This window comes from Equus quagga, chromosome 4 (assembly GCF_021613505.1).
Source record: "Equus quagga isolate Etosha38 chromosome 4, UCLA_HA_Equagga_1.0, whole genome shotgun sequence".
Taxonomy (NCBI): domain Eukaryota; kingdom Metazoa; phylum Chordata; class Mammalia; order Perissodactyla; family Equidae; genus Equus; species Equus quagga.
In genome coordinates, this window is record NC_060270.1 from 118,040,330 (window position 1) to 118,066,024 (window position 25,695).

The 25,695-nt window shown below is 37.5% G+C and overlaps 1 protein-coding gene across 5 annotated transcripts in view; it reads right to left on the reverse strand.

Annotated features, from left to right (window-relative positions):
* Positions 1-25,695, reverse strand: part of ZNF385B (zinc finger protein 385B) — a 385,907-nt gene that overhangs the window by 208,821 nt on the left and 151,391 nt on the right. The window contains exon 2 of one of the 5 annotated variants that reach the window (XM_046659664.1): positions 11,612-11,663. The exons of the other annotated variants lie outside the window; for them this stretch is intronic. The gene's annotated coding sequence lies outside the window, so the exon portion shown is untranslated. The remainder of the gene's footprint in view (positions 1-11,611; positions 11,664-25,695) is intronic. 5 annotated transcript variants of the gene reach the window in all.

The window sequence follows — 25,695 nt, forward strand, 5'->3', positions numbered from 1 at the left end:
TTGGTCCTAAGTCATCAGATAAGAATATCCTGGCAGCTTGAGGCTAGACTGAAGCCAGAACTGATAGGTGAGTATGAGTGGACCAGGTGGGCAGAGAGGGGTAGAGCAAAGTGAAAGCAGGGAGAAGGGCAGGTAGAAGGGCCTGAACTGGCAAGAGAAACTGGGTTGAGATGAAACCAAGTGGGACTGCAAGTCCGACTAGGATGAATGCTGCAGGCTATTTTTAGGAGTTCTATCTTTGTCCTAAGTCATTGGGAAGCAGTGATGGTGTTTTAAAGATGAAGTAACATGATGAGATTTGGGTTTTGAAAAGATCACCCTGGCCACAGTATGGAGAATGAACTGGAGAACAGTTGAGGCATATGGCGGATGATCCACCAGAAAACCATTGCAATGGTTTGCTGAGAGATGAGTAGCCTAGACTGGGGTAGGAGTGAAGGAGATGGAGAACAGTAGACAGATTAGAGTAGCGATCCTCAACTAAGGGTGATTGTGCTCCACAGGGGTCATTTGGAGATGTGTGAAGACAGTTTTGGTTGATACAACTGGGATGGAGGGAAGTGCTACTGGCATCTAATGCGTTGAGACTATAGATGCTGCTAACCATCCTACAGTGTACAGCATAGTCCCCCATAACAAAGAATTATCCCACCCAAAATGCCAATCGTGCCCAGGCTGAGAAACCATGGACCAGAGAAATACTTAGGGAGTAACAAAGACTTTGTGTCACAAATTAACTTTAATTCCAGATTTATCAAAATAAAATGGAATGACCACAAGAAAAACAACACAAGTGTCCCTAACTGCTTTAGAGACAACAAAATTTAAATGAACAGGTGCAAATCAAAGCAGTCATTATATACATACGTAGAGTTATTAAAATGCTTAGAAGGGATGGGAGCTATAAACTGCATTCCCAGCTTGACAGAAATACACAGTGACTAAATCTAGCATAGTCTGCAAAAGAGGCACACATTTCACTCCGGTAACAGTCAGCAGGATCTAAATTTAGTTTATACTCTTAGTGCATTAAAATAGCGTCAAGAAGCTCAGGAAGTCTAAAACCATCACACTCCAAGTTTCTGTCTGTACTGTTAATAACTACTTGCCCAGATCCCTGTTGCCCATGTGATTATAGTCTGCTAAAAACATGTCCTCTCCAAAGTTGTCCCAAAAAATAGGAAATGGAATTAAACAAATGATTCTAGATAAAATAATTGGCAACACAAATAGTACAATGAGGCATTTATAAGGAATATATCTTAACTTCCAAAGTTTTGTGAGAAGCTTTACGAGTGTTTTTTACTGTTTACTATAAAAGCTAAAATGCTTTCTCTCAGAGTTCCAGTGTCACAATGGTCAATTAGAAAAGCAAATAAACACTTTTACTTGAATAGAGATTTACTAATTGCCTGTAATGTGACTTGGATAAAAGTTGAATTGGGGAAGGGCTGAGCCAGGCCTCTTACTGAAAATGGGAAAAGATTAAGATTGTGCCTCGCTACCTTATCTGTTTAATCTCTCTTTTAGTAAAAAAAAAAAAAAAAAAATCCAGATGGACTAACTCAAAGAGATTCATTTTTTCACTTCATTTCACAAGACCTAAAATGCACTTTGAGATTTTTTTTTAAAAGATTTTATTTTCCTTTTTCTCCCCAAAGCCCCCCGGTACATAGTTGTATAGTTTTAGTTGTGGGTCCTTCTAGTTGTGGCATGCGGGATGCCACCTCAGCATGGCCTGACAAGTGGTGCCATGTCCACGCCCAGGATTTGAACTGGTGAAACCCTGGGCCACCAAAGCAGAGCATGTAAACTTAACCACTCGGCCACGGGCCAGTCCCCGAAGTTTGAGATTTTTAAAATGGCTTTCTTGTCTGAAATTTCAGTTCAAGTTATATTCCTTCTAGTAAAGCACTCTCAATTGTTGCATTCAGCAATCACCTAAGCAGATACCTACCACCAGAAGAACAAACTCAGAAAGAATTCAGAATTAATGTCCTACAGCAAGGATCATAAATAGTTTTTTTCTATCAGGGGGCCATGAACCAAAAAGAAAAAAAAATCAGCAGCTTCACAGTTAAAGTCAAATTAAGCAATCTTAGATTTTTCTTTTAACAGAAATACGTATTACTGCCTCCACTCATGGCCAGGTTCTTTTCCTGTGTTAGACACATGAGATGCAAAAAGTCTTTGCTTCAGTCACTGTCTCCTCACACTTGTGTCACACTCTTCACGCTGTGCTCCCGTGCTGATGACTATCAATAGATTCTTAGCTAGGTACATGGTTACCTAGAATAAAGTCTTCATTTCCCAGACTCTCTTGCAGCTAGATGTGGCCATGTGACAAAACTCAGGCCAAGTAAGATTTCTGGGTATTTCCTTAAAGGGAAAAGAAGCCACCATGCTTCTTTCTTCCTGTTGCCTGGGATGTCGATATGACTGATGCCCAAGATGCTGCACAGGACCTTGAGGTGAAAGCTGTGTGCTGAGGATGTCAGAGCAAAAGAAAGTAGAAGCCTGGGTCCCTGACACCATGGCATACCAGCAGAAGTGGATGGCCTACAAACTGTGTTTAAATGAACAAGAAATACATTTCTATTTTTCTTAAATCACTGTTATTTTGGTTTTTCTGTCACTATCGATGACTTTAATCCAAACTAATGCAATGCCTTTGCAGCCCCACGTTAAAGGCCAGCTGTATCTTCTGTCATTCTCTGTGATTCTAATTTTTATACAGTCTTAATGTAGTTCAGATTATGTGTTTTTTAGGAACACTTCCAACTGCCGTTCTCACAGAAATTTTTCTCTACATTGAACTAGGACTTGTTTACATGTTTTCACCTGATTTTGAGCTTTAACAACCTTCTGTATAAAAATTTATTAATTTGAATTTACTCTATGCCCCACAACTAGATGATAAATTCCTTAAGCCTAGGAAATGTGCTTTCTATCTCTTTGTATTCCAAATACTTTGCAAGAGTTAGTGGATGCTCAGATATCTGCTAGTAGTTTAATATACAGGAAGGGGAAGAAAAGAAAAGAAAGGAGGGAGAGAGAGGAGGGGGGAGAGATAGAAAAGGAGAAAGCAACAGAGAGGGTCAAAAAGAGAAAAAGTCTCACAAATGATTAAAAGCAATGTAGTAATGATGTTTTGCCTCAAAATATATTTAATAAAAACTTTTGCATTTCCACACCTGTGGGCATCAATGGGACATTACAGGATCAATTTAAGCACCTACTGGTTAAACATTCCTGAACAGGGGCCAGCCCGGTGGTACAGCAGTTCAGTGTGCCTGTTCCACTTCGGCATCCTGGGGTTTGCTGGTTTGGATCCTGGGTGTGGACATGGCACCGCTTGGCACGCCATGCTGTGGTAGGCGTCCCACATATAAAGTAGAGGAAGATGGGCATGGATGTTAGCTCAGGGCCAGTCTTCCTCAGTGAAAAGAGGAGGATTGGCAGCAGTTAGCTCAGGGCTAATCTTCCTCAAAAAAAAAAAAATTAAAAACAATAAAAAATAAATTAAAAAAACATTCCTGAACAGTACTCTGGAAAGCATAATTGGGTGGAAATCTTTAGGGGTGGGAAGTGACTCAACCTGAAATAATAACTTCCCATGAATCTAGAGAATAAGAACCTCCTCAAATCATTTCGCTGTTCTTCTTTGCTAAAATAATAATAATAATAATAACTGTTGATAAGAAATAAAATTGAAAAAGGCTTAGAATTTTGCTGGAAGCTCAGAGTGATTATGTTCTGAAACTGTCTCCTGAATCTGAAGAAAAGCAAGAAACCAATCCAAGGGGACGTCCATGAGCGAGGGTTCAATTGGGACATAGTCTCTCATTGGTGTTGACAGAGATTAAGCAGCTCAGTCTTCTTATGGAATTTGCCAGATTAGAAGTATGTTCTCGTAACTGCTTGAAACAAAGTCAGTTCTACACTGCCTTATGTATACAGCTTTCTTAATCCTGGCTTATTAATTGATTTTGAACTTCTGAGTCTTGACAGTTTTGACTGTGCATGTTTCTTATTTACGCTTTTAGCCACCCCATCAGTCTAAACCTGATTCCTGATTTCTCTCCATTTTGCCTTAATTTTATTTGAAACTGATGATTTTTAAAAGTGAATTTTAACTACAATTAGCCCTGGCTGACAAGAAATGGCTCCACCTTCTTTCTCATTTCCTTTCTTTTTAGAAAATAAGCTTTTGAATACCACTCAGCCATAAGAAAAGATGAAAATCTTGCCTTTTGCAACGACTTGGATGCATGTCGTTTTATGCTTGAGAGTATTATGCTAAGCGAAATAAGACAGATGGAGGAAGTCAAATACCATATGATTTCACTCATAAGTGGAAGATAAAACGACAACAACAACAACAAACAAACTCACAGATACAGAGATTAGATTGGTGGTTACCAGAGGGGAAGCGGGGAGGAAGGAGGGCGACCGGAGTAAAAGGGCACATGTGTACAGTGACAGAAGGCAATTAGTCTTTGGGTGGTGAACATGATGTAGTCTATATAGAAATTGAAATGTAATGATGTACATCTGAAATGTATATAATGTTATAAACTAATGTTACCTCAATAAAAAAATTAAAACAAATAAAAAATAAATTTTTTACTTTGCATTACTTTTAGATTTATTCCATTTACTTTTGATAATGAAGTTGTATTTATTCTAGGAATGCAAGGTTGGTTAAGCATTCTAAAATCAATCTAACTCTTACTTCTTTAACAGAAGGAAAAAAAATCATGCAACCATCTAAATAAGTGGAAAAAGCATTTGAAAAAATAAAACATCCATTCTTGACCAAAAGACTTTACTAAAATATACATAGAATAAAAGTTCCTTAATTTGAAAAAGTTATCTATAATCAAAACAATATAGTATTGGCATAAAAACAGACATATAGACCAATAGAACAGAATAGAGAGCACAGAAATAAACCCACACATACACAGTCAACTAATCTATGAGAAGAGGGCCAAGAATACACAATGGGGAAAGGATAGTCTCTTCAATAAACGATGTTGGAAAAACTGAATATCCACATCCAAAAGAATGACATTGGACCCTATCTTACACCATACACAAAAATCAACTCAAAATGGGTTAAAGACATAAATGTAAGAGCTGAAACTGTAAAACTCCTAGAAGAAACATCAGGAAAAAGTTCCTTGACATTGGTCTTGGCAATGAATTTTTGGATGACACCAAAAGTACAGACAACAAAAGCAAAAATGAACAAGTGGGATTATATCAAACTAAAAAACTCCTACACGGCAAAGGAAACAATCAACAAAATAAAAAGGCAACCTACAAAATGACAGCAAATATTTGCAAACCATTTATGTGATAAGGAGTTAATATCCAAAATACAAAAGGAACTCATACAACTCAATAGCAAGGAAAGAAATAACTAATTTAAATATGAGCAAAGAAGCTGAATAGACATTTTCCAAAGAAAACACACAAATGGCCAAGAGGTACACGAAAAGGAGCTCAACATCACTTATCATCAGGTAAATACAAATTAAAACCACAATAAGATATGGCCCCACACTGTTAGGAGGGCTGTCACCAGAAAGACGGGAGAAGCATTGGTGAGGGTGTGGACAAAAGGGAATCCTTGTACACTGTTGGTAAGAATGTAAGTTGGTACAACCATTATGGAAAACAGTATGGAGTTTCCTCAAAAAATTAAAAATAGAACTTACCATATGACCCAGCAATCCCACTTCTGGGTATATATCCAAAGGGAATGAAATCAGGATCTTGAAGAGACATTTGCACTCCCATGTTCATTACAGGATTATTCACAATAGCTAAGATATGGAAACAACCTAAGTGTCCATCGACGGATGCATGGATAAAGAAAATGTAGTATATACATACAACAGAATATCACTCATCCACAAAAAAGAAGGAAATCCTGCTATTTGTGACAACATAATGAACCTGGAGTACATTGTGCTAAGTGAAATAAGCCAGACAGAGAATGACAAATAACTGTATGATCTCACTTATATGTGGAATCTAAAAAAGTCAAAGTCAAGAACCAGAGAATAGAATGGTGATTACCAGGGGAAGGGGGTGGGGAAAATGGAGTCGTGTGGGTCAGAGGGTACAAGCTTGCAGTTATAAGATGAGTAACTTCTGGGGATCTAATGTACAGCATTGTGACTCTAGTTACTAAAACTGCATTGCATACTTGAAATTCGCTAAGAGAGTAGATGTGAAGCGTTCTCACCACACCAAAAAAAAAAAGTTAACTATGTGAGATGATGGATATGTTAATAAATTAACTTTATTGTGGTAATCATTTCACAGTGAATACATATATATCAAACCATCATGTCATATGCCTTAAATATATATAATTTTTATTTGTCAAATACCTCTATACCTTGCCAGAAGTAGGGAAATAACAGAAAAATGATATCAACAAAATTTAAAAGGCAAATATCATAATTAAAGCTTAAATATTGAAAAAATTCTCTCTGAGATTGGGAATGAAACAGGAACATACTTTATACTTCCAATTAATGCTGTGCTGTAGGTTCTAGCTAATGCAACAGACAAGGAAAAGAAAAAGAAAGGTTTTAAGAATGGGAAGAAAAAAATAATGCTGTAATTATTAGCTGATGATGTTATTTGTGAATGTATAAAACTTTCAAATAAATAATAAATATATAAAGTCAATTTAACAAGGATACTAAATATAAAGTCAGTCATAATATCAAGTCAATGTCTATAAAACAGTTGGAAAGTGAAACAAAAAAATTAAACTATTTACGATAGCATAAAACATCAAACTCTTAGGAATAAATCTCAAGAATAATATCCCAGACCTCCATACAAAAAACTTTAAAATATTACTGAAATAAAGAAAACTCAAATAGCGTGGATGTATCGTGTTTGTGGATTGGAAAAACTCAATATTGTGAAGATGTCAATTTACCCAAATTGACCTACAGATTTGATGCAATCGCAATAAAAATTCAATAAGTTTTCTTTTTTTTTTTTTTTAGTGGACAATATCATTCTAAAATTTATATGGAAAAACAAAGGACAAAGGATAGGCAAGACAAACTTGAAGAAGAACAAAGTGGGAGGAAGCACACAACTGCATATCGACATTGATTACAAAGTTACAGTAAATAACACAGTATGGTTTTGGCTTCAGGCTAAACAAATAAATCAATGAAACAAATAGTTACAGTAGGTCTAACATATATGGACACTGGATTCATGGTAGCAAAGCAGTGGGGAAAGAGCTGTCTTTTTAATAAATAGTGCTGAATTCATTGTACATGCATATGGGGAAAAAACCCAAAATTGATTCTTGAATCCTGCCTCACATCATAAATAAAACTGAATCCAGCTGGATTGTAGCTCTACACACGAAAGGAAAAATAATAAGGTTTCTGTAACACAGTAAAGGAGAATGTTTTCACGTCCCTTGGGTAGGCAAGGATAGCTTAAGTAAGAACAAAATGTTCTAACCACAAAAAAAGACTAATAAATTGGAGTACGTTAAATTAAAGACTTCTATTTATTATAGTACACCATTAAGAAAGTAAAAAGGAAACCCAGAGAGTGTGAGATATTTGCAATTCATATATCTGACAAAGGACTCATATTGAGAATAAACAACTCTGTAAATCATAAAAAAGTACAGATAAACCAATAGAAAATGGGCAAGAGACTTAAATAAGCGCTTCATAAAAGAAAATATCCACATATTTACGAAACTATAAAAAGTTGCTCAACCTTATTAATCATCACGGAAATGCAAATTAAAATCAAAATGAGATGCTACAACATACCTACAAAAGTGACTAAAAAATATAACAGTACCAAATGTTGATGAGGATATGGAAAAATGAGGACTCTCACACACTATGAATTTTCCAATCTGGAAAAACTTTTGAAGAAATCTCTTATTGCTGAACATACACATAGGTTTTGATCAAATAATTCTACTCCTAGGGGTGTACATGTGTATATGTATGTATGTATATATATGTGTATGTATGTGTACATATGTGTGGATATAGATATACATACACGAGAGATATATATTCTATTGGATATATATTTACTTATAGTAGTATTATTTGTGATAGCTTCAAAGTGAAAACAACTCAAATGTTTTTCAATAGATAAATATATTATGGTATATTTGGAATATGGAATATTATTCAGTAATAAAGATGACTCAACTATAGCTATATACAACATCTCTAAAGAAGCCCGATACAAAAAATTACATACTATTTGATTCCATTTATAAAATTTAAGAAGAGGCAACATTAAACTATAATATTAGAAGGCAGGATGGTGTTTGTCTTTGGGAAGGAGGGTGGTGACTATTGGTTTAAGACGGGGCACAAGGAAGCCCTCTGGGTTATTGGTAACGTTCTATTTCTTGACCTGGATACTAGTTAGGTAAGTGTATTAACTTTGTTTCAATTCATTAAAGGAAACGCTTATGATTATGAATTCTTTTGAGCTATGTTATACTTCAATATGTTTTATTTGAAATATTCATCTTTTGTCAATTCTTCTTTTATGTCCCCACCTATCTAGTTTTTCACCTTAGAGTGCTAAATATTAAGAGCAAAGATCTTGAGAGAAAATATATTGCTATAATTATTGAAAGTAGTAAGTAATGTTACAACTATATAGCACTTCAGAAATTTTCACATCCATTATCTCAATATTCATAATAACCTTGTGAGAGATAAGAAGCAAGGAAAGACTTTTTTTTAAATAGATGTCTAAACTGAAACTCAGAGGTGGTTAAATTTTGTTTCCCAAGTTCACACATCTAGAAAGCCGCAGAATTCAGTCTAAGACTTCAATTCTTGAGCTCTAGATTGTTGCTCTTTCTACTGTACATGTAGCCATCTAAAATACTACGTAACTAGAATAAATGATGTATGACTCAGATAATTGGGTTTTCTATTTGATTTTAACTAAACTCGTTGTGAGTCTTCAAAACTGCCATTGCTATTTTCTCCCAAACCTCTTTGTTTTTAAAAATAAACGTATTTACTGAGGTCAAGAACAGAAGGACAACATTTTCCACTTATTTATATTTTTTCCCTATCAAATAACGTGTGTGAACAATGTTTCAATACCTTCTTAAATATAGCAAAAAAATTCAAAAATAAGTAATATTCTGTTTTGGAAGCTCTTTTAACACTAAACTACAGCAATATTCTGTTCAGGGTTCTCACATTCTGAAGTTCTCCAGTTGATTTTTGTTATCTTAGGGAAAGGAAGAATTATTAGTTTCCTTTTAGGGGTTATACAATTACAAGGAGGAAAGACAAAGAAATATTTTAGACTGTGGTTAGAGAAATAGGTTAGAATACTTTGCTAATAAAATGAGTATGATCACTCTACATAGCTTAAATATTCTTTGATCACTATAGAATACAGCTCTAACTTCCACGAGGTATTTTAAAATTGCATGCCTTTGATTACAATGGGTACTAGGAAAAAGAGTTCAAAGGACTTAATTGACATCACTTACACTGTTAGAAAAAACATAACTCAGAGGTTTATAAAGCTGATGATGTGTTCGGAGTCTCGCCCTTGAATGTGGGAAATGGCTGCTGTTCCCTTGTTGATGGTAATATACATTGGTACAAAGGAAGCTGTATCAGCAGCCTAAAACGGGCATTCCCTAAGGCCCTGTAACTCAATTTATGGTAATTATTCAAAGGAAACAACTAATGACACACAAAGATTTATTTACAAGGATATTTGCTGTAGTATAATTTATAATAGTAAAAAATTTACTGTGGCATAAATGTCAAATAATAAAAAATTATTAAGTTACCCATGGCATATTCATAAAATGGGGACAGTTTGGAGCCATTAAAAATAACATTGTGAAAGAAGAATTGTTGTGAGATGGTATTTGGCTGAGCAAACCAGTAATGTTCAAATCCTGTTCTCAACCTGCCACCTTTCACCTGTGATGCTATCAAAGGACATACATGCACATGTGGCAGGGTCACACATAGGCATCCATTATGCTGAGGCTCCCGTAACTTCTAATATTTCAATGACAGCAGAAACGCTTCTGTCTGACACTTATTACAGCATCCACTTCCTCACCCTCTCCCACTTTTGTGACACTACTCCCTTTAAGCAGGTTCAGAACAACTTTTGAATTTCTGTCCTGCTGTATTTGATGATTTCTTTCCCCTCTATTTCCATGTGCATGGCTAACATGATCTGTTGGGTCTATGTGTCCTTCTCTTGGTTTCTTTCCATTTCCTACTGTTCTTGTTGTAACTACAAAGTAAATATCCTTTTATCTTTAAAACTGATCTCTTTTATCCCTTACTTCTGCTTCCTTATGCTGTGATTCTAAATGCTAGCAATAGTTTCCTTGTTCATCTACCACATTCTGAAGCCTTTTTGCCTTCTCTCTATGGTTTAACTGTCTCTGAACAAACCTATTTACTAGAATTTAGACTGATTATGGCACAGGCCTGTGTAATCTCCTTCTTAGCCTTGGGTTTGTGACAGTTTCACTGAGTTTCTATTCCTCCTCAATCCAAAAAAGAAAATATAACCCCCCCCCCCCCATTTAGTAGAGGCCCTGATCCTATCATCTATTTTTTTGTATTACTGTTACTATTAACTCCACTGCCCCATGAGACTAAATCAATACTCTGGGTCTCTGAAGGTCATAGCTGAGATCAGAGCTCATGTCCTACAGGCTAAGGTCCCTGATCAGGAAGGAAAGTCATCCCTAAAGGGATGGAGAGCAACTGGTTGGTGGAGAAGCAGCCCGGTAAGCAGAATTTCAGCTTCCTTCTCTCCCCTTCTCTCTTTTTGAATGTCTTAATGACTTATAAAGCAAACGAATAATGACAAATAATCGAGACAAAAAGTACCCTCCAAGTACCCTTTAGTAGGTGCAAAAGCATCCCAGTTTGCTTAAAAACAAGTCCCCCAGAGCCACACTTAGAATTAAGAAGGGACAAGCCAGTGGCTCATCGTGGCTCATCATAGCTCTCTGACTGGTGGAAGCAGCATAGTGTGGGCAGTCCTGGGGCTTGATTTCTCTTATCTTTTCATGTCTACATTTTCGAAGTGGTTTCCAAAACATTTATTGCTTTACTATTAGACAACATTAATGTTCACTTCTTTCCTTAAATGTGGCTACTTTATCTTGAATACCAGGAACAAACTATGTTAAGGGTCTAAGTTTTTTTCTGTGTTCAATTTTCCCTGATTCCCCAACTTCATCTTTTAGTACCATTCTCATATGACAATCTCTTATTTTTAACTCTAAGATCAGAAATGTTATAGAGTTAAGAAAGAATGGTTTTTCACATTTCTAGAAGATGGCCCTTACAATTTTCTAAGAATAATAACAACGAGCACATATAATCTGGTTTCCAATCCCTAGGTTTCTGAAACTTTCCATTTACGTTCACTGTCTGCTAGCGGGAGTCTCCATTAGCAGACCAAAATCATGCAAAATGCCAGTGACTATTTCTAACCACTCTACATGTATGTTCTGTATCACCTTTGTGCTCAGATTAGAAATAGTTCCTGGACAGATACATACTCAGAGTTCAGCTTGTTGGTGGACCACGGTTGTGGGGCTGCTTCCATTTACCCTGTTGAGGTAAACAGTTACATCTTCACTCTCTGCTTAGCAGCAAATAACAAGAAACACTATATCAAAAACAAAAATGAGAGAGACTGAGGTCACTTCAACTCACCTTCTAAGCTTCCTCACTTTAAAATGGTAAAATAAAATATTAATGTGCTACCATTATGTGGTTGAACAAAGAGGGAGGCATTTCCTCTTGCTTATAATAATCCATGATTGCCCATAGCCCCATAGCCAGTGAATCATTTACATCCACATCTACTTTGTATACAAATGAGGAAGGTAGAAAAAAAAATACTGGTCATGCAAATGATGCTTGTCCAATAACATTGGAATCAACAAGTGATAACTAACCAGCCTTCCTAAGAGCATGACAAATATACCAAATCATATTCCAAACATTCATTGGCATTTTGAACAAAAAATACTAACTAGTCCATCCACAGGATAACCTATTTCCCAAAGGGACGACCAAAGATGCCTCAGGCAACCTACTCTCCCTGAGAATTTAGGAAACGTAAATGAATACTTAATGCAAGCTTATTTTCTGAACTAAAATTTTAGGCACTTTAAGTGAAATAGCAATATCCAAAGTAATTTAACGTCTTCTAAGAGAATTCAAAGTGCTTAACTCATTTAATATAATTATCTCTTAACATTGTTATATAGTGTCTATCTTCCTAGTGCTCTTTAGAAAGGACAAAATATCCTTCCTTTTACCATAATTTTCCCCTTGTCTATATCTAATTGAAGAGCTTTCTATCAGGAAACTTGAAAAATGGGTAATTACTGCTCTGGGGCCTCTCGTCAACTATGAACTTGGGAATTAGAGTTTCTGGCCTTGCCTAATGAAAAGTGGCTGAATTAAATTTTCTTCATCTAACAAGTATCATTTTTTTTTCTTTTGGTAAAAAGTTTCCCAGAGAATCTCTCTTAATAGCCACTGGCAAAGCCCATAATTCTACTACTGAAACAATGAGATCTATTTTTCAGATCATCAATCTTCATTCTCCAGACAGATACAATTGTTTGAAGAGTTGCAATTACATTATCCCTTGGTGCTTCTTCAGCCTCTACATTTGACTGATTCCACAGTTAACAATTAAAAGGCCAAAGGAATTGAGGATTAATTTTTATCTCTAATAGTAAAAAGTTCATTGCATCGAATTTCTTGGTATTAGCATCATTGCCCTCCTAATTAAAAGCGCAATAGTTATATAATCTTGCAAAAGGAGAAATGGAAGTCAATATCCATTCATGGACTGTGTAATTCGAGAGTAATAATTGCAATCATCCTGACTGTATGGACAGCACAATATTTGACTACCTATAAATGAATCATTTAAAGTGCTAGGCTTAGCCTATATAGCTAAAACTTAATCCATCCTCTAATGTTAAACATTAGATGTTAAACATGTTTTTGAATAGCAAATTATATTTAGCAAGAAATAGGTCTGGTAGACCGAACCAAATGAAGATAACCAGGGTGAAGCACCCTTAGCATCACCATATGTACATTCTACTGTGGTTGATATCACCAGCCAGCAGGACACAGTGCCTAGCTGCCTTCTAATAATCAGAAAGGGAGTAGGGGCCACTTCTTCACATTCCCTTCTCCTCCCTTTCGGCACTACTGCTGCCTTCATCTCCTTACATCAGTTCTCTTCGTGTTGGTGTTCCCCTTAATGGCTCTAGCCAGAGATGCCTCCACTCCCCTGCCCGCCACAGAGGTTCAGAGTCCTCAGGCCTCCACTCGGACCCAGGAATCTAAATTTTTCACAAGCAGCCACAGCAGTGATGAGAGGTGTCATTTTAGGGCAACTTTTCAAGAAAAAACTGCCCTATATGGTGAGCTTCCACAGTACTTCAAGTTCTCGGTATTCTGAGCGCTTGGCACAGTGCCTCAGATTGATAAAAAAATCAAGAAAAATAACACTGAAGAAACATTAGCTTGGAAAAAGTAGGATTTACATTAGAAATCGGCTTGGGGAAAGGAAGCCTCAAGATTTGGGTCCTATTAAGTGCTATTTTCCACACTTGTGTCTCTGAGTCTCAAATTCTTCACCTGTAAAGCTCAGCTGTAGGAGAATCAGAAGGTAAACAATGTGGCTGATAGGCTGGTAGAGAGGACAATGTTTTGAGTGTATGATTTAGGACAACTTTCCTTGATCCTAAAAGTGTAGTCCCAAGGCCAGTCTGGTGGCATAATGTTTAAGTTCGCACACTCTGCCCTCATGGCCAGAAGTTCACAGGTTTGGATCCCGGGCATGGACCTACACACTGCTCATCAAGCCACACTGTGGGGGCATCCCACATAGAAAACATATAGGAAGATTGGCACAGATATTAGCTCAGGGACAATCTTCCTCAAGCAAAAAGAGGAAGATTGGCAACAGATGTTTGCTCAGGGTCAATTTTCCTCACCAAAAAGAAGAAAAAGTATACTCCCTTCAACTTGCCCTCCCCTAAAATCAGGAAAGAAAAAAAAAACACTCCATGAAACCATGTCAGAAATCACCAAGCAAGTATAATATTTAAATCTTAACATTAAAAATTATCTTAATCTCCTAAAAACTGAATGGCTTTTATCTAACAAAATTGAAATTTTGTTTAAAAATATACATCTTAGAACATTACCTGACGCCTATGGAAAATTACTTGGACCAGTTCATCTGTGGGCTTCTAAGAATTACTTCACAAGTATTTTTTCTTTTTGGTCAATTCTCTCATGAGGCAACTAGTCAAGCCAAAATTTGTATTGTTTCATCAAAACATCTTCATATTTTACTCATTTAAGAATTCGTAGGCTAGTTTCAGTGTCAGGATGCATCTTCCACAAAACTATCCCAATCATATTCTCAACTAGGTGCAGCATACTACCCTCACATCCCACTCCGATATGATGTGGCGTGATTAAGAGCTATCAAAAATAACCATGAGTGCTTGAGTTGAGTCCTGTACTAGATGGGAGCTAATCACAACGGAAGTGATCCAAACTATTGGGAGACTCCCTGGGGAAAGATGACTATTACTATATTACCTTTAAAGGAATGAGTTAACTAGTAAACATCAACTTGAGGGACCTGCATATTGTAATCTGTCCCTTGGTTGCTGTTTCCCAGGGTCAGTTGCTATTTGTGATCCCCTTGATTCAGCTCATGAATCCCAAATTTCTCTATTTCAAAATGATTGGCATTGACTGTGCTGCTCCCCGCAGCGTTCACTAACTGATGTACCCCACTTCAAGCCATATCTCAGCAGCTCCTGCCATGTTGATTCTTTCTCATCTCTTAGAAATAATACCCTCACCACTGAATTACTCAGAAAATTGCTAAATAAGAAGCTACCATATTAATATTACCACAATGTTCCTGGTATATAATATTATAAAACAGGCATGATGGGAGTACAGATCAGTGATTTGAGGAACACATCTGGAGTCCTATGGACCTGGGTTCAAGTCGTGACTCTGATGAATACCAGCTGTGTGGCCAAGAAGGTGTCAAGCCTCTCTGACCCCCAGTGTCCTCAACCATAGAGTGGTGCTAACAACACTACTACCTCATTGGGTTTATGCGAAGATTAAAAATACTGCGTGCATGATACTTAGTACAAGGACTGGTGAAAGTAGTTATTCAACTGCTGGGAGCTACTATATTAGTGCTACCATGAACGAAAAGGGAACATGCTTTAGAGCCATTACTAGTTCAAATCACGGTTCTGCATTTCAACGTCTTCATTTGTAAAGTGGAGCTGGTACCAACCACCTTACAGATTTGGTGTCAACATTAGACATGAAAATATTAAAATCCTTGGTAAAATGCACTCAGTGAATGGCAGTCATTGTAATAATTATACATAAAAAGTGCCTTTGGTTAAAAGACTGTAATCCATGTACCATGAATATCAAACTGTTAAAAGTTTAAAAGCCTTTTGATACTTTTGGTGTTGCTGTTCTCATTCTATCACGATCCTAGGGCTGCGCAGGAAAAATTGCGCAGGCAGGCGTGCACCCAGCCTTCCTCATTCTCTACTCACAAAGGTCGTGCCTCTGCTAGCTTATATCCCTCCCTTCTCTGCCTCAGAGGAAGGTGCTGCTTCCAGGCTAGTTTTCTGGGACTTCTGTGGTTTAGAAATGAAAGAAAGGGGGAAGAGTAGAAAAAATGGAGATATGCGGGTTAGAGTTGGGGGAAGGGTTTGAGAAAGACCTTAGAGAAAAGATGCTTGAGGAGCCCAGGGACGGTGTGGAAGTTAGCTGAACGGAGAGGGGAATTTCCCAAAATACCGTTGTATGTATCCTCTTCTGAATATTCAAGGAAAGTAAAAGCCTTCATTTTAATAAAAAAAAAAGAGAGAGAGAGAAGAAGAAAAAGAAATAAAGAAAAGCCTCTCATTGTTGGACTATGTTCTTTAAATGCCAGTGTTCCGAGGCTGTGCCAAGTGAGTCACGGCTTCTACTGGGTAATAATACTGGGGGCTGAGGGACTTCCGCTGCTCCTGAGGACAGAAATTCCACAGGCAATCAGGCTGTGTGGAGACAGGGGCTACCTGATTTCCTAGGAGGGTGGCCACTTGAGGGAACCGCCTTTAGAACTCATAACACTCTGGAGCTTCTGGAGGCAGATAAAGAGTTTCCCCAATGATGTGACAAGGAAGAAAGGCTTCACAAGTAAACTCAGAGAACCAAGGAATCAGGTGACCAGGGAGGGGCCATTTAGTGAGACCTGCCCCAGATGCATCCCTCAGAGGACCTGGAGATAGAGCTGGGAAGCACCAGGAGATCCACAGAAATTGGGCCTGGCACTGGGATAACATCACCTAAGGGCAGAGCAGTGCATGGAGGGGACAGCTATAGGAGAGAGAACTTGGGAGAGAAAAGGAAGAGAATATGGAAAACAAGAATGCAGGAGAAGGGAAAGTAAGCTTATCGGCTTGTGCATCCATGGCAGTAAGGCACTGAGCAATGGATATTTTCCATCTGCCCTTCCAGAGCCAATATGCCCCGTTCTTCACCCTGCTCTGTGCCCTGGGAGGCTGACCTTTGTGGACCAGCAGGAGCCTGGACTGCAAGACAAGAGGGAAGGCAGGGGTTTGTTTGCTGCTTCGTTTGTTTTAACCCTAGATTTTGTTTCGTTCTACTCCTTCCTGGTGACAACAAACTGGCCATACCCTTCCTGGAAGACTGCAGTTCCTTAACTTTTTGTGGTCCCCCTCCTGTAGCTGCAACTCTCTCCACCTTCTGGGGACTGCTCCCTTCCCTTGCTGCTTCAGGGTCTCGGGACAGTAACTGATTCCAGCTGTTGCTAGTTCCTGGCCCTTCATTTTCTCCCACTGGTTCTCTTAACCCTGCCCATACCTTTGAAAATAGTCCCTTCATTAGACTCTCTTCATTGACCCTACTTGAGTGTACCATCTGCTACCTGCCCAGACACCAACTGATAGACCCAGGTAGGATGATAACTGCACAGTGAGAAAATGCAGAGGGAGCGCATCGCCCTCCTGACGAAGGCAGAGGAGGGGAGCAGACATGAGAGTAGAACCAAAACCCTGGAGTGATGACTTTGGGTTAGAGGAAGTTATCAACTTCGTTTGAATCCAAAGCTAGATTCATAGCAAGATGAGCTATTTGTAATTATTTTCACTGATGATCTTTTGGTATAATAAGGCAATATTTTCAGGATTCTGTTATTCTTAGAATGAGTTGATGTGCATTGTTGCACAATATAAAGAGACTTAGGTTAAAATCCCATTTTCACTACTTATTGTGTCAAGTTACTTCTTTCTATACCTCAATTTTCTAATCTGAAAAATGGGGGTCAAAATTGCTTCTTCACAGGGTTCTTATGAGATTAAATGGAATCCTGCTGGATGCATGCTCGCTCACAGTAAATCCTTAAGAAATGACAGCTGTACTTATTATTCTTGTATTTCATCAAATCTTTTTCTACCACAAGTCTCAGTCTAAGAAATCTAACAAGACTGTGGTTTTATCAAAGGTGCTTAAATCTGGACGAAACCAATCAGCTCCCTCAGCACTGATTTGGATCAGGATGAAGATGACTCTGCTCAGCTCCACCTGCACCCACCTTGCTGGCAGGGAAGCTGTGGCCAGGCTCCAGCAATCAGCACCTCTGTCATATTTCCCTTTCGTGAAAAATGAGCCCTGAAGTATTTATTTTTTCGGAAATGCATTCCAAATCAAGTCAATCTGTGCTACATGTCACCCTTTAAATCCTCAAGTTATTAATCAAAATCCTCAGAATTACTCTAGAAAATTCTAATAAACTAGTGATACAGAACTTTCAAACCCTAATATGACTCAAAAATTCATTTTCAAACCTTATCTTTCCTTTGTACCATATTTGCCATAATGAACGTTCTTGGGAAGTTTGCTCAAGATCTGCTTTGCCAAAAAAAGAAATATCAGCCACAGAGAATATCTTTATGAACGAATGTCTAAATCTTAACTCTGTTCTTTTGTACGTTAAGCATCCTACATGACACAGTATTTTTAACATTACCATACGTTCACTCACTCATTCAATAAATATTTACTGAGTGCTATGCACTGACCTAGATTCTAGGGAATCTCCAGGAAATACAACAGAGAAACTCACACCCTGATGGGGCTTACATTCTAAACACAAAGTTAATGTATTTTCCTCATCTTTCCTATACCTCTATTTACCATTACCAAAAAGTATTGAATTTTCAAGAAATATAGTGTTTCCAGATAAAATATAGGATGTCCACTGAAACTTGAATTTCAGATCAACAAATAATCTTTTTATTATAATTATGTCACAAATACCGTGCCTAACTAGAGGTGTTAATTAGACATATTTATACTAAAAATTATTTTTGTTGACCTGAAATTCAAGTTTAACTGGACGTCCTGTCTTTTCATAGGCTAAATCTGGCAATCCTAAGGGGTCATTGCTCTGGTCCCCACTCTGGTCTGAGCGATTTTGTGCACGTATTTTAGGTTTTCTGTACCTCGGTTTGCTTATACATAAAATGAGGGACCTGGTCCAAGGACATTTAAGGTCCCTTCCAACTCCCTGGTTCCATTTCTTCCCTAAGCAAAAGATCTTGTCATCATATTCATCCACTCCCTCGCCTCTATTCATTGACTTAAAACGGGCTGTCCATTCTCTGGCACTACTGCTCCAGTCTCTGCTCTCCTCGGTATCTCTCGGTAAGAACATTTATCTTACCCCAGCCCCTTGTTCAGTGACTTGACTAAGGCTGTTAGTATTAATGCCAAATGCCCTACATTTGAGTAGCATTTTACGTCTCACAAAGTGCTGTCACACACATTACTGTATTTTGATACATTAATTTCTCTCCTATGTTCCATTCAAAAAGTTTTGCTGAAGTTGTCCTTCATGCCACTGCATAAACAATCTTTCTCAACTATCTCTGAGAACCTTAGCAACCTTCTGAGAGAACTTCTCTCAGTCATCTCTGAAGATGTTCCAGGGATCCTGGCTGTATCAATCTTCCATCTTTAGTGCCTCTCCCTCTGTATTCACTGGAGCTTCCTCCTTGCCCCATCTGTTCACAGGAGCAATACTTGCCTCCTCCTGTGACAGGTCTTGTTCCTTCACCTTCCACCTCAAGTACCCTGAGGGACCCACTGCAAGCCTGGACCACAAAGGCCCTGGCTATTCAGTATGGTCCCTGCACCAGTAGCATCCCATCTCCTATGAGCTTGTTAAAAATAGTCTTGGACTCTATCTGAGAGTACTGAACCAGAACTCGCCTTTTTTTTTTTAAGGTATACTTTTTCTTTTGGTGAGGAAGATTGGCCCTGAGCTGACATCTGTTGCCAATCTTCCTCTTTTTTGTTTTTTTCCTCCCCAAAGCCCCAGCACATAGTTGTGTATCCTAGTTGTAAGTCATTCTAGTTCTTCTATGTGGGATGCTGCCACAGCATGGCTTGATGAACGCTGTGTAGGTCCATGCCCAGGATCTGAACCAGCAAACACTGGGCCACTGAAGCAGAGTGCACAAACTTAACCACTCAGCCAAGGGGCCGGCCCCCAGAACTTGCCTTTTTGAGTTTGAGAAGCATTAGTTTAGAACACCTCTAGTCAGGCAAAATTTTTCCATATTTTCCCAGGATATCTGAAGTGCTCAATTTGGTCCATATTTACTAGACTATCCCAAGAGCAATGGTTCCTAACCTTGTTTCTGCCAAGGTCCACCCACAGGATGACACAAACTCCCATAAAGATGAGAGGCTTACCTCTACAGTGATTCTCATCCCACTCACCCTGCACACTCCTTTTGTGAGTCACTCTTTAGCGTTAGCGAGGATGCTGAATTACTGCAGGGAGAGGTGGGGAGAAACACCCCCTCAGTATCTTAATATCTGTAACACTGTTCCCTAAGAATATGAGCAACAGGGAAATATGAATTATGATCTCCCATCCCTTACTGGCTGTCAGATATGACCAAATAAATGACTCATTTTGAAAATGGAGAGAATAATGCAATAATGAATTATTTCTGATACACAGATGCTTAATGAATAATTTAAAAGCACTTTACAATTTCAAAATTCTCAGAGCTTGATAACTAATAAAAACAATCCAGAGTTCCACTGGCTAAATTTCGTATGTTTGTGCTCTGCTCCACAGAGCTGTTCCTGAAACTGATAAATGTGTAACATCATTCAAAACTTTCCATGAAATAATCACCAGTACAAAAAGATTGACAGAACCAACGAAGCCATAAGTGCCTGTCTTGGTAAATAAATATTTGCTCATTACATCTCCTTCAGCCCCAAGGGACAAAGCCAAACAAATGTGAAGAATCTAGGTTTTTTTCTGACTGTAATATTAATCTTTAGAAAATAAAAACACATTGCTTTTTCCCTTATAAGAATAATGTCAAAAAAGTATCCAGTGGTTCAAATAGATATGAAGGCTAAAAATATCAATAGAATGATTAGTGGACTTGTTTACATCCAAGTATAAAAGTTTATCCCTTTTAGTATCACCTTCAAGGATTAAAACTCAAAGAAATATCCAATTATTGTTAAAAGAGATAAATGAGAAAATATTTCTTAAAGATCCAAATTTCATTATTATTAAATTCTATGCAAGAGTTTACTATGCATCATTGTCAACTCATAACTAAGCTGATCTGATAGCCAACTTATAGCCATGTAGATCTTTTATCAGATCTAAAGTTCACTACTGTCCTTCATTGAAAAAGAGTTACACAGTTAGGATAATTAAATTGGTATCCTTAGAAAGGATGAGATGACAAGTCTATTGCTAGACTATAGAGTATTTGGAATAGCCCTCAACTTAGCTGCATTAACAGTTTTTTTTAAAGCCTGGATTTGCATCACTAAAGTAGCTGTGTAAATATTAACCAATAATTCCAGCAAGTTAAGAAATTCACTTGTAAAATACATATTTAAATTATGTAAGAGAAAAGACAAAATGGCCCATGAATTGGTATTTTAACATTAATAGTCACCCTACTGAGCATGTTGGCATATAGAGACACTTTTTTGTTTGAGGAAGATTAGCCCTGAGCTAACTACTGCCAATCCTCCTCTTTTTGCTGAGGAAAACTGGCCCTGAGCTAACATCGTGCGCATCTTCCTCTACTTTATATGTGGGACGCCAAGCAGTGCCATGTACGCACCCAGGATCCGAACCCATGAATCCCCCGGCCACCGAGAAGCGGAACGTGCGAACTTAACCGCTGTGCCACCGGGCCAGCCCCTAGAGACACTGTTTTAACAGTAGGAATTGAATAAAATATTTTGGGAATGGAAAAGGAATTGGACTTTGGGCCTTTAAGGTGCAGCAGCTGTAGACTTTTGGAAGAAGACGTGTGTGAGCTTTGGCTTATTTTTTACCCTTTGACTCATTCTATCTTTTTTAAAAAATTGTTTTTTCTATATTTCCTTATGGCCATATGACTCTTGCTTTTATAGGAGGTTAATTTGGGTTGGCTGCTGTTAGAATATGATGCTACTGAGATCACAACTAGAGTTATGATATTCTCATAGGTCAGGGAGATTTACTTTATTTTATTGGCTGCACCTCTAACTTGGGTGACCACATAATTTATCATCCAACCAGGAATATTTTTATTTTATTCTACATTTCTACTTCTCAATAACATTTAATATTGCATGTCATTGTTTTGAAGATTTTTTTAAGTAATTTTATTGGGATTTATTTATTTATTTTTAAATTCTCCTCCGAGGGGTCTTTTTTTTTTTCCCCCCTGTTTTATCTCCCCAACCTCCCCCCACCCCCCGCCCCTGTACACAGTTGTATGTGTTAGTTGCAGGTCCTTCTAGTGTGGGATGTGGGACGCTGGCTCAACATGGCCTGACAAGCGGTGCCATGTCCGCATGTCCGCGCCCAGGATCGGAACCCTGGGCAGCTGCAGCAGAGTGCGTGAACTTAACGACTCGGCCACAGAGCTGGCCCCTTATTGGGATTTATAATGGTTTATAACATTGTGTGATTTGGGGTGTACATTATTGTTCATCAATTCCTGAATACACTTTATTGTGCTCACCCCCAGTAGTCTAATTTTTATTCATCACCATACATATGTGCCCCTTTGTCCCTTTCACCCACCGCCAAACCCCCTTCCCCTCTGGTAATCACTAATCTACTCTCATTATCCATATATTTTTTATCTTCCACATATGAGTGAAATCATGCAGTATTTGTCTTTCCCTGTCTGGCTTATTTCACTTAACATCATACCCTCAAGGTCCATCCATGTTGTTGCAAATGGGACAATTTTGCCTTTTTTATAGCTGAGTAGTATTCCATTGTATATATATACCAGACCTTTATCCATTCATGTGTAGAAGGGCACTTGGGTTGCTTCCATATCTTGGCTGTTGTGAATAATGCTGCAATGAACATAGGGGTGCATAAATCTCTTCAGATCATTGATTTCCGGTTCTTTGGATAAATACCCAGTAGTGGGATAGCTGGATCATATGGTATTTCTATTTTTAATTTTTTGAGAAATCTCCATACTGTTTTCCATAGTGGCTATACCAGTTTGCATTCCCACAAGCTGTGTATGAGTGTTCCCTTTTCTCTCCAACATTTGTTGTTTTTTTTCTTGGTAATTATAGCTATTCTGACCGGTGTAAGATGATATCTCATTATAGTTTTGATTTTCATTTCCCTAATAATTAGTGATGTTGAGCATCATTTCATGTGTCTGTTGGTCATCTGTATATCTTCTTTGAAAAAATGTCTGTTCACATCCTCTGCCCATTTTTTGATTGGGTTGTTTGGGTTTTTTTTGTTGAATTGTATGAGTTCTTTATATTTTTTGGAGATCAACCGTTTGTCTGATAAATGATTTGCAAATATTTTCTCCCAGTTGGTGGGCTGTCTTTCTGTTTTTTTCATGGTTTCCTTTGCTTTGCAAAAGCTTTTAAGCCTGATGAAGTCCAATTTAACTTTTTCTTTTGTTTCCCTTGCCTGAGTAAACATGGCATTCGAAAAGATGTTGCTAAGACCAATGTCAAAGAGTGTACTGCCTTTATTTTCTTCTAGGAGTTTTATGATTTCAGGTCTTGCTTTCAAGTCTTTAATCCATTTTGAGTTAAATTTTGTGTATGGTGCAAGATAATGGTCTACTTTCATTCTTTTGCACGTGGCTGTCCAGTTTTCCCAACACCATTTATTGAAGACACTTCCTTTCTCCATTGTATGTTCTTGACTCTTTTGTCAAAGATTAAATGTCCATAGATGTGTGGTTTGATTTCTGGGCTTTTGACTCTGATCCATAGATCTGTTTGTCTGTTTTTGTGCCAGTACCATGCTGTTTTGATTACTATAGCTTTGTAGTATGTTTTGAAGTCAGGGATTGTGATGCCTCCAGCTTTGTTCTTTTTTCTAAGGATTGCTTTGGCTATTCAGGGTCTTTTGTTGTTTCATACAAATTTTTGGATTCTTTGTTCTATTTCTGTGAAGAATGTCATTGGCATTCTGATTGAGATTGCATTGAATCTGTAAATCACTTTTGGTGGTATGGACATTTTAACGATGTTTATTCTTCTAACCCATGAACATGGAATATCTTTCCATTTCTTTACATCTTCTTCAATTTCTTTCAATAATGTCTTATAGTTTTCAGTGTACAGGTCTTTCACCCCTTTGGTGAGGTTTATTCCTAGGTATTTTATTCTTTTTGTTGTGATTATGAATGGGATTGTATTCTTGATTTCTCTTTCTGCTAGTTCATTGTTGGTGTATAGGAATACAAGTGATTTTTTAAAATTGATTTTGTACCCTGAAACTTTGTTATAGTTGTTGACTATTTCTAGCAATTTCCTGGTGGATTCTTTAGAGTTTCCTATATATAGAATCATGTCATCTGCAAGTAGCAAAAGTTTCACTTCTTCCTTTCCTATTTGGAGTCCTTTTATTTCTTTTTCTTGCCTAATTGCTCTGGCCAACACCTCTAGTAATATGTTGAGTAGGAGTGACAAGAGTGGGCACCCTAGTCTCATTCCTGTTCTCAGAGGAACGGCTTTCTGTTTTTCACCATTAAGTATGATGTTGGCTGTGGGTTTGTTGTATATGGCCTTTATTATGTTGAGGTACTTTCCTTCTATGCCTATTTTATTGAGAATTTTTATAAATGGATGTTGGATCTTGTCAAATGCTTTCTCTGCATCTATTGAGATGATCATGTGATTCTTATTCCTCATTTTGTTAATGTGGTGTATCATGTTGATTGATTTGTAGATGTTGAACTACCCCTGTGTCCCTCAGCCAGGAACACTTTTGACAGTGAAAGGAGATGCAATTAATATTTATGCCAGCTTACATCATATGCAAAAATTAACACAATAGATCAAAAGTCTAAATGTAAGAGCCAAATCTAAAAAACTATTAAAAGAAAACGGGGAAATCTTCATGATTTTGGTTTTGGTAAAGGATTCTTAGCTATGACACCAAAAGCCTGAGCAACAAAAGAAAAAATAGATAAATTGGACTTCATCAAAATTTTTAAAAATTATGCTTCAAAGGATATCATTAAGAAAGTGAAAAGACAATCCACAGAATCAGAGAAAATATTTGCAAATTATATATCTAATAATGGAGTTGTGTTTAGAATATATAAAGAACTCTTACTACTCAATAATAAAAGAGACAAAAATCTCAATTTAAAAATGGGCAAAAGATTTTAGTAGATGTTTCTACAAGGAAAGTATACAAATGGTCAATAAGTACATGAAAAATTTGACACCATTAGCCATCAGAGGAATGCAAATCAAAACCACAATGAGATACCACTTCAAACCCACTAGGATGGCCAAAATAAAAAAGCTGAATAACAATAAATGTTGGCAAGGATGTAGAGAAGTGGAACCCTCATATGTTGCTTATAGAAATGTAAAATAGTGTAGCTACTTTGGAAAGCAGTCTGGGAGTTCCTCCAATTATTAAATATAGAGTTACAATATGACTCAGCAATTCCACTCTTAGGTATATATTCAAGAGAAGTAAAAACGTAGGTTTACATAGAAACTTATACATGAATGTTTATGGCAGCATTGTTCATAAGACTCAGTCGGAGGAAATACCCAAATGTCAATTAATATATGAATGGATAAGCAAAATGTGGTATGTCTATACAATGGGATAGGATTTGGCCACACAAAGAAATGAAATTCTGATATATGTTGCTACATGGTTGAACTCTGAAAACATTATGCCAAGTGAAAGAAGACAGTAAAAAAAAAAGTACTATATGATTTCATTCATATTAAAGTCTAGAATAGGGAAATTTAGAGAAGTAGAAAGTTGATTAGTAGTTCCTTAAGGCTGGATGTGGCATGGGGAAGGCAGATGGAGGAACAGAGGGGTGGTAGCTAAAGGGTACAGGGTTTCTTTTTGAGATTACGAAAATGTTCAAAAACTGACTGTGGTGATGGCTGCATCTACCTGTGAATAAAAATCATTGAATTGTATACTTTAAATGGGTGAATTATATGGTATATAAATTATGTCTCACTA